The sequence below is a fragment of the Columba livia genome, chromosome 2, assembly GCF_036013475.1.
Source record: "Columba livia isolate bColLiv1 breed racing homer chromosome 2, bColLiv1.pat.W.v2, whole genome shotgun sequence".
NCBI lineage: Eukaryota > Metazoa > Chordata > Aves > Columbiformes > Columbidae > Columba > Columba livia.
Window position 1 is genome coordinate 117,764,549 of NC_088603.1, and position 15,133 is coordinate 117,779,681.

A 15,133-nucleotide genomic window follows, 5' to 3' on the forward strand; every position below is an offset into this window, starting at 1 on the left:
AGTGATAAGAGAAACAACAATATTTTAGAAACCCCTAGGTCTAATGTAGCAAGACTAAGCATAATGTAACAGAAACCTAACAGAGAAACAATAGCTCTGTAGAGACTGGACATGAGGCAAAGAGGGATGTCCTTGGCTTGCAAGCTGGGAAAGCGGAATGTTCCACTAAATGAAGAAAGCTACATGACTTTTGCTGAGTAGCAGCACAACATGACAATACGCATGCTCAAGAAATTAGGTCAAGAAGCCAACACCAGGGGGGCACCAGGCTGTGAAGACCACTGGGGACCACTAAAGACCCCTGATGAAGTTTGGGTTTTATGGAGAGACCTTCAGGGAAGCACTGGTGAGGCCACACCTTGAATACTGTATTCAGTTTTGGGGCCCCCATCACAAGAACATTGAAGTACTGGAGAGAGTGCAGAGGAGGGCGGTGAAGCTGGTGAGGGGTCTGGAGCACAAGTCTGATGAGGAGCGGTTGAGGGAACTGGGGCTGTTCAGCCTGGAGAAAAGGAGGCTGAGGGGAGACCTTATCACTGTCTACAACTGCCTGAAAGGAGGTTGTAGTATGGAGGGGGCTGGTCTTTTCCCCCACGTAGCAAGTGATAGAACAAGAGGAAACGGCCTCAAGTGGTGCCAGGGGAGGTTTAGATTGGATATTAGGAAAAATTTCTTCACAGAAAGGGTTGTCAGGAATTGGAACAGACTGCCCAGGGAAGTGGTGGAGTCACCATCCCTGGAGGTGTTTAAAAGGCATTTACATGAGGTTTTTAGGGGCATGGTTTAGTGCTAGAGTTTGGTTAGGTTATGGTTGGACTTGATGATCCTGAGAGTTTCTTCCCACTGAAATTATTCTATGATTCTATGGTTCTACGGAGCCCGTCACAGGTGCTGGGAGCTGTGAGGGAAGGGAGCAGAAGGCTTCCCTGCCCCTCACTGCGTGTCAGGGCAGTCACAAAAGAGGCTGTGGGATGAGTTTACATCTTCATCACCTCCCAGGGTCACCACTATCCACAGGCATTAGCCACGACAGTGAGTGATGGCCTACTTGCTCCGGGGAGGCCACATGCCCAGGAACTGCAGTTTTCAAACCCTTACCCTGGCACTCTGGAAGATTAGAAGTGCATCTACAACTGTTTGTGTTACTTAAACCTGAAAAGGGAGAGTGATTCTGACTGCAAAACACATATGCGTTTCACTTCTAAAAACCACCCAGCTGGTGCCTTACCTACACAGAGATCCTTCTCAAGGGATCAAAGAACATCACTCATCAGAGAAACACTCCAAGAGCAGACTGAGGGTACCTCTGGATTGGGCAGCAGCCTCCTTGCTGAAGCAGGGATCACTGTCTAGGCTTAGGCATGGACTTCTCACTCATGGACCGGTACTTCTTAAACCTGATGCCAAGACCTCTTTCTACCACCTTGCACAGAGCTCCGCACCGATCCTCTGCTCTGACCAACACCCTCTGGGCAACTTTAGTCCAAGTATTCTCTGTGTTAGGGATAATGCTCAAAACAAGAACTGCAGTGATTGTCCTACTTGAAGTTCATTTATTATTCATCACACTGCATTAAAGCTTCCAGCTCATTGTTCTAGATCACCTTGAGGCCAACCAGACACAAAGTTACACCGGCTTTGTTTTTGCACACTTGAGAAATCCAGGCTCCTGCCTGAGAACTCTCCAGGCTCACTGCAGTCACCACAGTGTTAACTTATCCTCCTGCATTTGAAGGAAACTGTGAAATGGTGGAAGACAGTGCCAAAGAAAGCCCAAGCACACAGATGCTCTGAGTATGAATTTTGATTTTCAGAAATTCTGCATCCTTCACTTCAATTATCTGCACAGAATTTCACATTATCATGGCCTAAACTTCTGCCAAAACCCAGTTTCTCTGTATTTAGCACCGCGGACTCTACAAGGTGATTTCCATGACAGCTGATAGTTTAAGGGCACTCTGATTTAGAGCGGACACAAAGTTTTAATTTATAGGATTATATTCTCCTAGCAAACAATATCTAGATTTATGAATAGGCAAACAGCATCTATTGCTAGAATTAGAGATTCTCCTGTTATATATTAAAATACAGTTCTTCCACCCAGAGAGAATTGACTTCAGGCCAGATATGCCAAATGCTCAACATTGTTTCAGTAAGAGTGCTTTCTGAAAGTAAAGCAAATTGAAGTGTGCATCAAATCTGGCTGGAATAACAAGTCCTTCAAACATCAGTTTTCTGAGAGCACAAATATAAGATTTAAACTTTGATATAAGGATCATTGAAGTACAGTGAATCTCAAACCAAGGTACATACATACAACTCTCACTTGTCTCCTTGAGAGAAAAATCTCCAGATGTTTTAAAGGATCTCTTGCATTACTCTTAGCCATCTATTTCATACTATAAATAATCCAAATAACCTAGACTTTTCATATTCCTTGCAAGTAAATCAGGAAGGAATCAACAAGCCATTCTACATAAAGACAGATCTACATAAAGACAGAATCCTCTCCCTCTCTCAAACTAGTTCTCAGGCTAGAATTCAATTAATATTTAGAGCATGCTTAAATAGTTTACACAGCTGAGATTTCAGCTACCTGAAAGGTACTGCATATTTTACTAGTCAGTAACCCATAATGTTGGCCGTCAGCTATAACAGCAGTAGTGTGACTCAGTCCAACAGCCTTACAGCCACATGGAAGCTCAGATCTGAAAGGACAGCCGTGATGACAGGTCAGGGAGATAAGGAACCCTCTCATTAACATTAAGAATGAAGTAAGAGCCCCATGACATGGAAGCAACTCTAACATAGCTTCCATTTTGCCATGAAGCAAGGCAGATAGTCTACTCAGGAAGCAGACAAAAGAAACAAAGGAAAGGCAATTAAACTTACAGCACCTTTTGAGCACCTCTTTTGAGATGTTCTGACCACATGAGAGTGTCCCACAAGCCAAAACTATTCCTGGTGATAATAAATCCAATTAATCACACCAAGTGAACGAGGCAATTGTTGGGGCCACTTTGTTCATGCTGGTCTAAGAGGTGAAGATGGGAGAGGAGCACATATGCAGCCCGAACAGACACGGATGCTCCAAGGCAGCATGCACAAGGGTTAAATGAACACTTTGAGTGGGTTGCCTGTTGACAGAGCATCTCTCAGAGCTGCAGCTACTGTAGGATGGGTAACTGTTCTTTCTAAAAGGAGGAGGCTGGATGTGAATGACTTGAGTGGGATGAGTGAGACTGAAGCTGCTGGCTGTGCAAGAGCAGGCTGTCAAGGTGATGTAGAGTGCCGACTCACAGAAACTTCTGTAGTACGAAATAACTACGGAGACTTTTCTAAAAGAACTGGTAAAAAGGTGAGGTCACATTTCACTCCCACCACTTTTCACAATGACCATTTAATCCCAATTTGTCACAGTTATGTATTCAGTTATGCTTCATTTACATCACAAGTGATGCTTCAAGCAAAAGTTTAATACATAACTTAAAAGCCAGTCAAAATCAACTATATCTATTCATCTTCTCCATTCCCTTTCATATTATGACAAAGAGCAGGGGTTGAATTAATGGAGGTACAAAGGTGATTTCAGACCCTCTATTATTCCCATTTTGTAAAGCATAAGAATGGCCATAGTTGGTCAGATTAAAAATCCATTTAGTCCAACATTTTATCTCCAGCAGGGGCTATTAGGAGATGTTTGGGGAAAAGAATAAGGAAAGCACATACAATTCTTCCTCCTATGGCTTGCTGAGCCCTTAATAATTTCCAGCTCAAGGTCTTTCTGAGCTGGATGTGGTTTCCAGCAACACACTGACTCTCAACAGATTTCTTTTCCATGTAAATATTTCGTCTCTCCTTGAACTTGCGTAAACATCAAGCACCCTTCTCTGCTCCTCCAAAAAGTTACAACCACTGTTTCTGTTCCCACTAGAAAGTCAGGACTATGTTGAGGAAACAGGAACAGGAACTAAGAGGTGGGCAAGAGCTTTTGCAGAGGACAGAAGCAGGGTGATGTGCACAGAGCTCAGTCCCTTCAATTCACAGTGAGACTGCATTTGCTCCATTGCAAGAATATGCATTAATTGTCCTCTTCAGCTAACCTCACTAATGTTAATAATGCTTGTTCTCCTTTTGATACATGTAGCTTTCCTGACCTGGTTGGCTTCTGAAAATTCAGCTATGGACCTTGCTGCACTGAAATTTGAACCTGAGACGTCTATCAGTTTTAGTGTGATGCCAATAAATTAATCTCTCACTGTTGTTTGCAGTGGTTGAGGAATAGGTCAGGAGCTCTTTCATATGATCAATCACTGCATGTGTTTGTGAAAAGAAAAAAGAACAAAGTAAACTACAAAACTAATCCTTAGCACTGTCAACAAGAGTACAGTAAACATGATATACACATGCACATATACAGTGGAATCCGTATTAGCCATGCTGTAAATCCTATTTCATTATTAAACAAAACCCCCGTCGATTCACAGTTTTTTCCACGGATAAATGTCTCTTCTTGTTGGAGGCACAAAACAGGCAGATATTTTATTCAATTATAACATTAAATAACAGAACAGTGAACAACTGCCACTCCATGACATCAGCAACTATCAGAAAAATAATCCTGCGCTGTCAGTCACAGTGATATAGAAGGGCTCATTTATAAAGCTTCATGAGTGATCGCATGCTTACTTTGCCTGCAGAGCTACTGTCCCTGCATATATATAATACAACAAGGAGATGAAGCAGAATGGCTATTAGGAGGGTAGTGCACATGGAAATAACCAGTTGAATAGCTCACTGGGTGCACAATCATCTTATTATCACTGTGTCTCTAGTTTGTAGTTGTGCTTTGGCATTTCCACTTCAACAGACATAGCCCTCACTGCCTCTGGGGAGAAAAATCTCTGTCTTTCTCTTTACTCTGGAGAAACCTCTAGGGCACTTTGTGTGGCAAAGGGTTTATCAAGCAGATCTCAATACAGAAAACGTGGAATTCTTCTAAAAGTTTTGGTGTCACATATGGGATCATATTTGAATGTTTGCATGTCATCTGGCCTTGAGAATTGTGGCTTAGAGCTCTGTCTCTGGACAAGCATTGCAGGAGCAACTTCTCACTCTGATAATGTATCAGTGATGCCAGAGGTATTGCCTTCAGCTCACCCCAAACAGGACACCAGAGCAGTTTGTTGATATGAAGCTGGGAACTGAGGAAGGCTGGCAGACAGGCAGGAAAGCAGGGCTCAGGACAGACTAACTCCAAGTTTTGAGATTCACTGAAATTCCAACCATGGACAGAACACATATGCGACAAAGATGCTTGAGATGGCAACACGCTAAGGAGAAATGTGAAGTCTTTTCCTTAAAGTGAAAAGAGGTAACCTAAGAGATCTCACCCACTCCTCTTTCTTGCGCAGCCTGGAAGAGGCTTATGCTGCTCTAGCTAAAGGCTGCTGAGAGCAGCAGCAGCTGCTGCCATTCCTAGCAGCAAGAAGGATCTGGTGCTATGCCAGCAACAGACAAAAAAGTAACATGTAGGTTCATGTTTGGTGCCTAAACATCAACCCCAACAGGGCTGAAAGGAATCATATTCAACTTATCTGCCACTCAAACCTACTGCATGTGTGTGATGTCATATTTTACTTCATCAGGATCTGCCAGAAGATAAAAACAAAGAGGAAAGGTCAAGTTGGAGTCAGGAGACGAAATTCTCTGCAGACTGGATACTGGCATTTTTAATAAAATCCTTTAAAGCCTAAAATTTAGCCTACCAGCTTTGGTGTGTTGAGTGGGTCTTTCCTTCTTGAAGGGTGAAGCCCCAAACACAACCAAGACAAATGATCATTTAGCAGCTCTGCACCCCGTCAGCAAAGGCAGCAAGGATATTGGGGAAGATGACCTCAGGCTCATTAGACCCTCTCCATCAGTAAAACTGGGAGAGAAAGAAAGGAGAAGCCTTAAGAGCAAACAGAAATTACTGCTTTGTGCTTCATACATCCTTCTCAACATTTCACCCAAACTCCTACATGGGCCTCCTAGTACAAATTGCTGGGTTTGCTTGTCTGTTATAGTTCTACTAGAAAAAGAAGCAGAAGGTTCCCCTTGAAATATGAAAAAAATAATATGTCTGTTAATATTTTGCATATCACTAGAAGACTACAATGAACTAGAAATAAGAAAAAATCTTACATTACACGCCCCCCTTGCCAAAGAACAACAACAACAACACTGGGAAAATCTATGCCCAATTGTAAGAAAATCAAGAGTTCCACTGAAGTTCAACAGATGCTCTTATTATATTTTAAGTTTTATTTCAGAACCATTCTGAAGAAGACTTGCAAGCATTCTTTGCTTTATATTTGTAATGTATACACCATCTCAGTGGCTACAAAGTAGCTATTTAGGTGCATAAAAGAAAGAGTAACTTTAAGTTCAAAATGCCCTGTCAGACCAATATTTTGGGTACCTCTATAATAACGAAAACAGTTTATTCAAGTTGACAGCATAACTCTCAGTAACAATATTTCTACAAATAGTTTGGACTCATTAGACCTTTAACCATCGATTTTGTAGCTCTGTAGTTTGGGATTTCAAATGACAATTTAATTTTCTTTACTTTTTTACACAGAAAAGTATACTTTAAACACTTGTATCAAGTAAATTAAAGCCATTTTGTTATTTGCAACTGTATATTAAAAGCTAGGACATGAAAAATCCTTCATAATTAGAAGTGAAGACATTTCCTACCGTTTTTGTAATTTTTTACCAGTTTTCATTTGATAATGTTGGTAAAATCAACTGGTTTTTTTTGCAAAAGGTTTGGTTTTCACTCTAGAATAATCCTGTCACATCCTTTCCAATCAGTTCTCTCCACTCACACTAACATTAAGGCTTTCAGGAAAATTTCCGAACTCAGCAGAGAGTAAAGTAAGTGCCTCTAATATTCACATACTGAAATTCAGTTTAAAAATAGGTAATAAACATGTAATTGAGAACAACTAGAAGAAAAGTACATGAATTATGAAGTAGGAACTTACAGCCTTTGTACTTCGTCATAATTTTAGCATTATGAACAGCGTCCTAAAACTTCCTTGATACATTAGGAATGTGGATGTTAGTGAATCTAAGAGGTCAGAACACTAAATATCCAAGTTTAGGACTCCATTAGGGTTGCTGTTTCCTTATTTAATGACTGTGATGTAATTAATGTTTTTGCTGAGACAGAATATCAGTGAGTCAAGTGTAGGATTGTGTTACAGACAGACTGTGGGTTTAGCAATTCAGTGAAGAATTCCAGAGCTTGGAAAGCTGCTCTTATAAACTCAAGCAAATCAACATTTTTAAGGGATATAAATTGCATGTCCCTTTCCAATTCAGTTTGCTTTTTATTCTGTCACTTTAAAATGCTTATGGATGTCCATGGCAGAATGTATAATACATTACTGTTTCCTGATTTGAACATGCCTTGGGTAACTACAGTGTCTCCTCACTGCTTGAGTGAAAACAGTATTCTGGTCACGCAGGGCAACACTCCATAACAAACTTGATGGCCTTTCTCCATCTGGCAAGCAATCATTTTTGAATTTTTTACCCATTATACTTTCCTAATTTTATTTTTCACTGTATCTAGTGAAAGTTTAAAATATTCAGCATCTACCAAGGCTTGGCACCAGCCCAAACACCAGCAAAAGAATGCAAAAAGGTAGCAACAGCCACCAATGCTAAGGAAGCTTTACCTGAACACAAAAATGTTGCCATTGAGGTGAACGAAATGAGCCTATTGGGAGTCTCCCTAACACGTTGATTACAATTATAGGCATCAAACAAAAGGGAGAAAAATAAATAGTGATGATGACTGGTCTTCCTTTGATCAGTTCGAAAAATCTCTCTCACATAGCAAATGTCAAAACTGCCATGAGAAATGTACATGTGTTTTCATACACCAGGCATTAGAATTAGCTTGGGAGTTTACAACGGTTATTACTTTTTCCTACTAAAAAATTGCATGGCCCAAGACAGGAGAATCCATAATCCTGTAATATAACTTTGGTTGAAAAATGACAGATTTGCAGACTCTGTCCACAAACAGCCATGATTTGAGGTTTTTCCACCAACTGGGTGATATCAGGAAGAAGATAGCAGACTTCCCATGAAGTATTTATTAATACTACAGCAAGGCCTCTTCTGCCTTCATTCAAGTCATCACGTAAATCCCAACTGCCTCATAACACTACACATAGACATGTTGACACCCAGTGTGACTGGCAAAATTAAAAAATGCTCTTTCCTTTTCAGAAAATCTTTTTGGCAAAAATAAAACTTTTTTTTTTTCAGAAATTATTTTTGGTACAGATATGAAATTTTTTTTGTTTGTTTTACAATTCCCAAAATATAGCTGAGCATTTGGTCACACGTCATCTGAAAATGGACTAGAATAAGAGGTATCGGAAGAGAAAAAAGAATGATTTTGCTAGATGGTCTGTCAGCCCAATAGCTCTGGCAAACCAAGTAAGTACGATTCAATGCCCAGAAACTTCTCAAAGCCCCAAGTACCTGACAGATAGTCCTGCCATATCCACTGTTATTCCTCAGTTGAGCTGTGGACTTGAAATTTTCACTGTCCAACCACCTGAATAAGCACTGCATCTCTTGTTTTGAACTTTCCCTCCCACTGCAATTGAACAAAAGTGTAAATGAAAGATGGGAAAACTTGAAAACTCTTTGTGCTTGAAAAATTTGGCAGATTTTTGCTTTAATGTCAACATCATCTTCTTCTGTCGAAGAATACCTGAGACAGCTCTAATTTGAAATATCTCCAACAGATGGCAAAACCCACTTGACAAGTGTGGTGAAAATCACTGGTGTGGAGTCCTTTTTATGTAGATGTCATTACCCAATTCTCAAGCAGTCTGTTTTCCCAAAATGCACTTCTTTTTAACTTCAGCACTGAAATCTGCAGTTTCTGGAGTTTCCTACACTTGGAGTCCCTGCCAAACTCAACACCACATATGCTGCTGTAAAAGACTGAGGTAAAATACAGGGAGTAAAGGCTGAGCTTTTGTTTTGGAAGTGGACTTATGATGACAGCACATTTGCAGACATTAAAAGGACTGGTAGTGTTAATGCAATTTCTACATTATGTGGTAACCACAATATGAGCCATCAAAACAAATCTTCAGTAGTTTATACAGTAGCAAAGGGCACAATATAAGGACATTAGTGAATAACATGGCACTCTGGCCCTTGGACTTGATACCCAAAACATAGTTTTGATGAGATCATGTTTGGTTTGCTGCTGTCTGGAAGCGTTCACAAATCACAGATGCAATCTGCTGCTGTTGCCATCAACCCACATATCCAGCTGTCTTCTTCTCCTCAGCATGTTTCAGAAAACAATTTCAACCATAATGGCTAGAGAAATGACAAACTCAAAATGACTGATTATCCACCTAAAGACAGACCATTAAAGGGGTCCACACCAAGATATAATAACTAAACTATTGTCAGTAATAAAGTTGCGGTGAGAAATTAAAATGCACAATGCATGAAAAGACTGATCACTCAAACCTTCAGCTCACGTTCATTCTCATAGCCCCTGTAAAACTCCAAGTGGACTCTTCTGGCAACAGAATGACAGAAACTCTGGATTCCCATTGTATAACTTTCTACCACAATTGCAATTTCAATACTACTGATGTTATAATTTGATATTTGGAATCTAGAATAAACCTCAGCATTGTTCTAGAGGATGCAGGTATATCCCTCATGCTCCTAGTAGCCACCTACTCTTATGGTCTCACAAATGACCTCTGGAGAAGACTGAAAAATTCAGTTTGCTGTGGCTAGAAGCATACAAAACTAGAATAATTGAGCTACAACAAGAACAATTCCACTTCTTTTAGTATTTGGGCTGTCAGCCAGACAGCGTGTGGTATCTCAACTACCACTAGAACCAGAGAACTTGCTCCAGGAAATCTTGGTTTCTCTCTCTTTGTATTTGGCCCTGCTGAAAAACCACATTGCTGTTTTGGTTAGCTCTTCAGCTAATATAAAGAACTTAGGGCGCAGAAAGCCAAAATGCCAGCAGCACAGCACTGAGAAAGCACTTTTTAATCAACTCATACAAAGCTGGCCAGAAGAACACCACTCAGAGGGCTGAAATCTACCTCTAGATGCATATGATCTTAATCTCATTGGAGTCAACAGAAGCCAGTGTGTGCAGCCTGGGAAATAATTTATTCCATTAATGAAATTTACATACAATTAGTGGCTTCAGAGTTTTACTTTTGAGGAGAAAAAGAAAATAAAGAGGTTTTAAATAATGAAAATATTCCCATGTGGTTGGCTGTTACTGTTCCAAATTAGGGGAAACTGTCATCTAAAAAGACATTTTTTCAATCCTTGCTATTTGTCTAAACAGAAGAAAAATACAAATATTAATCAAAATATTTGAGCTTAATAGACTTAAACTTCTTGTTTCAGCTGAGGATACACTTCTTTCATTGAGGGCCACTTCTGCCGTCTTCAAATTGGTCGTTTATAGTCTCTTTGGAAACACAACATATATACCTACCCTGTTTCCCCAAAAATAAGACAGGGTCTTATATTAATTTTTGCTCCAAAAGATGCATTAGGGCTTATATTCAGGGGATATCTTATTTTTCCACCAACAACAATCTACATTTATTCTTCAACAAAAAATCAACATTTATTCAAATATAATAATGTCTTCACATTCTGGAACATCAGCATAACTCTCCAAACCCTGAATTCCATTAATTCCATTATGAATTTCTTGTGACTCTATTTCCTTTAGAACCATGGGCCCCAATTTCTCATGTCTAGCAATGGCACTTTCCTTAAATGAGAACCTCTTGTCCATGGAGCCTGCTTGTAGCGCATTGGCAACACAACTGTCAGGTGTCAGTCAGGTGTCTGCTTTTCTTGGTGAAGAGTCTATCTGTCCTGCTGCATTCTATTGCCAATTAATTTTACTTTTTTACATGTATAGCTGCCTGGACACTATTTACATTGACTTATTTTATGAACTGTAACTAGGCCTAATTTTCTGGGCAAAGCTTATATTTGGAGAATCCTGAAAAATCATGCTAGGGCTTATTTTCAGGGAAACAGGGAGCATTTCAAAGGAATTACAGAGGCAGAGATACCTCAGGAAAAAAAAATGCCTTGCAACCAATGTCACTACTATTACTTTTTTCTTACTAAAATGTGACAGATAAATCTCTGATATGGACAGACATATACATTGCATGTGTTCAGTTTTGGGCCCCTCATCATAAGAAGAACATTGAGGTACTAGAGAGTGCAGAGGAGGGTGATGAAGCTGGTGAGGGGTCTGGAGCACAAGTCTGATGAGGAGCAGGAAAAAATTCTTCATGGTAGGGGTTGTCAGGCATTGGAACAGGCTGCCCAGGGAAGTGGTGGAGTCACCATCCCTGGAGGTGTTTAAAAGGCATTTAGATGAGGTTCTTAGGGACATGGCTTAGTGCTAGAGTTAGATTAGGTTATGGTTGGACCCGATGATCCTGAGGGTCTTTTACAGCTGAAATGATTCTATGATTCTATAATATAAACTTGTTATTTCTGTTATTGATTTAATGAGAACACCAGCAGCAAGATCGCTGCTGGGACAGAATAGGGTTTGTGATTTTATCATATTTGTGGATGCAAAAAGACAGCCAAGTTCTGTAAGGTACAGCATACCACCCAGGAAATGCTGAACACCTTACCTATTTTTCCATGAATGAGTATCTCAATGAAAAATGGACAAATTGTTAGTCATGAATTCCAAAGGGAGGTTGTAGGCAGAAGCGATGCTGTACAAGTTGGTGGGGAGAGTGTTTTGCGATAGTGACAAATGTTTCAAGGAAAGAGAGTGACACACTATCAACAATATTTTTCTGATTGGTGTCATAATTCAAAACCTTGATCCGACGAAACAGTATATACATTAAATCATCCCATTTACTTTTACAGAATCATGGAATGGTTGGAGTTGGAAGGGACCTCTGGAGATCATCTAGTCCAACCCACCTACTAAAGCAGCTTCACCAGAGCAGATTGCACAGGAATGTGTCCAGGTGGGGTTTGAATATCTCCAGAGAAGGAGACTCCACAAGGTCTCTGGGCAGTATTCCAGACACAGTACTCTCCGAGCAGAGTACTCCAGATGTGGCCTCACCAGGGTAGAGGGGGAGGAAAACCTACCTCGACCTGCTGGTCACACTCAGATGCATCGGAGAGTATAATGTCAGCCAGTTCACCATCTAGCCAGCAGACAGCCTGAACGCTAGGAGAGAAGGCAGTTCAGAGACACAGGAAGAAGGCAGTTTGGGGAGAGGACAATACCTGCAGGAAGCAGGAATGTTAGCCAGAAAGGGAATGAGGAGAAAAGCCTGGGCAGAGGAGTGACCCACTGCTATGGGGAAGCCAGCAGCTCTCCCAGCAGGAGTGTGCCGTGGAGGAGCCCTGGCAAAATATGCCAGGTCTATTATTCTTAAGAGTTTAGGGACTCTGACATTTTTCTATACAGAAAGCAGAGTCACCTCTGCTTTTTAGTTTCTGATAACTCAAGAAAATCAATTTTATTGAATTGAAACAGATTTTATACAGGAATTACCTCAAGTTTGGAGGCCTTGATGTGAGCACTCTGTACCAGTTGTACCTGCCCTGATATGATACAGTCCCACTGCTACCAGGAGCGTTCCCATTGTTTTCTCAGAGGAGAATGGAACACAGGTCATGGGTTTGGGTGCCTGCTTGGAACCTCACTGTGCTTCCTCACGTTCAGTTAGTCCTGTTTACAGTTGGTGCTTAAAGCTGTCTAGAAATGTAGATGAGGAATTCAAGTCTCTTTGTGAAAACTCAGGCCTAATAAAACTTGGACCCACTTCCTAAAATCACACATTTTGCAGAAGACAAGAAAAAGCTGAGACATTTGACCAGCCAACATTATTCCATACACAAGTTAAATGCTGGAGAAAAAAAAAAAAATGAAACACATCATGACCTTGAGATAAATAATCCACCTTCTTGGCTAATTAATTTAATAAAAGGACACACAAGGTAGAAAATTTGTGCAGTTAACTGTTTAAAAGTTTTTAAAAGGTGTAAACAACTATGTTAAAAGGTGTCACTCTAAAACATAGCCTCCCAGTGGTGGTGAAAATAAACAATGAATTCTCTGGCTAATGTTTCCTTGTGTTATTTTATCACTGATTTTTAATTAGTAATTTAATTTGACAGATAATATACACTGATTTCTTAGTGCTCACTCTAAAGAAGAACATTTGATGAATTTTTTCTTATCCTGCCCCCCTCTTTGCTTGGCATTTGTGTGTACTCCCTGTCACCCATATGTCCACCACAGACTCAAGCCTGAACAATGACTTATAAGCTTCCGTACCTTTTATGTTTATTTCTATAGTCCTCCACATAATAGATGTACACTGGCTACTCAGTTTTTTAAGTATCAATACAAAGAAGATAGACATTATCTTTGTTTATCAGTTCTGTTACTATTTGGTAGACCAGCCAAACAAAAGAATCAGGGAAGACCATTCTTGTACTAACCAATCTGGAGCTTGTGTGTGACTCTTTCTGTGCTGCCCTGGGAGGGCAGAGAAGAAACCGACTGTCCCTTCACTGCCTGTTCCATGGACCCAGGGAATGCAACACAGGGCTCTCATCAAATCAGTCAAGATGCTTTCCCTTTTTACTCTATAAACACACACAGAAATGCAACATATGCTGCTTCTTTTAGTGGACTGTGTTTATTAGTTTTTTGTAACGATAAACATTTTAGATATGAGAAAAACACCTATCCTTCAATGTGAAAACAGATTTTTTACTTTCTCGGTATTGTATTAGCATGAATCACTAATGGGCCCCATTAAAACAAAGAGTCTATTTGTCTGCATATGAATATGCAAGTATGTATTGCAGAAACACACGCACACATGCATTTTATACATATAAAACACATATATGCATAAACATATCTAAGATAATACTGTTATATATTAAATAGCCATTAAATAATGATGAAGTTATTTTTTATTTAAAACTTAACAGAAAAAGCATGCACACTAAAGATGGAAAAATACATAGGCTGAACCTATAAACTCTGCTGAAAAAAATAAGTTTAGGAAAAGCTCACAGTAATCAAAAGCAGACAGTGAAAATCTTACTGCAAACAGTCTAGTTTAAAGCTGGGAGCCTTGAGCATCTATTAAAGTGAAATACAGGACCATGTCAAAGAAAGCCAGAGCATTAACATAGCAGAAATGGAATAGCTAGAATACCTTCTGTTTAACTCTACCGGCAAGAAAACAAACACACAATTCACACGCTGCATCATGCCACACACCACCTTAATTTAGCTACATTAAAATGAGTTTTTCTCAAAGAAAAGCTTGTATTATGACTATACCTTTAAAAAGCTCATGTTTTCTCTGTTTGGGCTTTAATATGAAGAAAAAACAAGGCTGAATCAGTAGCTGTAAATTTTCATGCTTAATTTGATAGCTCAGCACTTTTGCAGTTGAGTTTGCAGCACACACAGATCAGTTTCCTCATGCTTTCCCGCTTATTTTTCAGCACACAGGAATTCCTGAGCACACTGCACAGTGCACACACAATTTGTAAGGCATGCTCATCATCAGTTGCTCAGCTTTATGCACCAAATGAGACATGCTTCAGGTTTCTAGGTGCGCGTCTCACGACGACGTTTTAAAATTTGATCTCCTAGTTTCCAGGGAACTGAGGCTTTGAATCTATATTGGAAATACCACCTGAACGGGTGAAACTTATTGGTATTCCACACAGCCTCCTGCTGTCATACCACTGTTGGCATGGGACAGTCTTCACCAAGACTTAGAAAACCTCATTCAATATTCCTCTCTGGAGGTTCTGACACTTACTGTGAATTCTGCTCTTCAACTTAAATACCAGTGTCTGTGGCAGGCCAATTCTATCATTGCAGATACAGCATCCCTCAGGCGAGGTCCAACCTTTCTCTCGCAGTGCACCCAGGGATTAGCTTGACTTCCCCTAAATTCTCTCCAGTGCACAGTACGAGCTAATCTTTCCTGTAGGAAGCAGGAGACGGGGTTGC

At 40.2% G+C, this 15,133-nt stretch overlaps 1 protein-coding gene across 9 annotated transcripts in view; it reads right to left on the reverse strand.

The window, feature by feature from the left end:
* Nucleotides 1-15,133, reverse strand: part of NOL4 (nucleolar protein 4) — a 198,256-nt gene that overhangs the window by 88,681 nt on the left and 94,442 nt on the right. For 2 of the 9 annotated variants that reach the window (XM_065053443.1, XM_021292063.2), the window contains exon 1: nt 14,940-15,091. The exons of 6 other annotated variants lie outside the window; for them this stretch is intronic. The gene's annotated coding sequence lies outside the window, so the exon portion shown is untranslated. Of the gene's footprint in view, nt 1-14,449; nt 14,712-14,939; nt 15,092-15,133 lie in introns of those variants that run through there. One more of the 9 variants, XM_065053442.1, reaches the window with a different exon arrangement.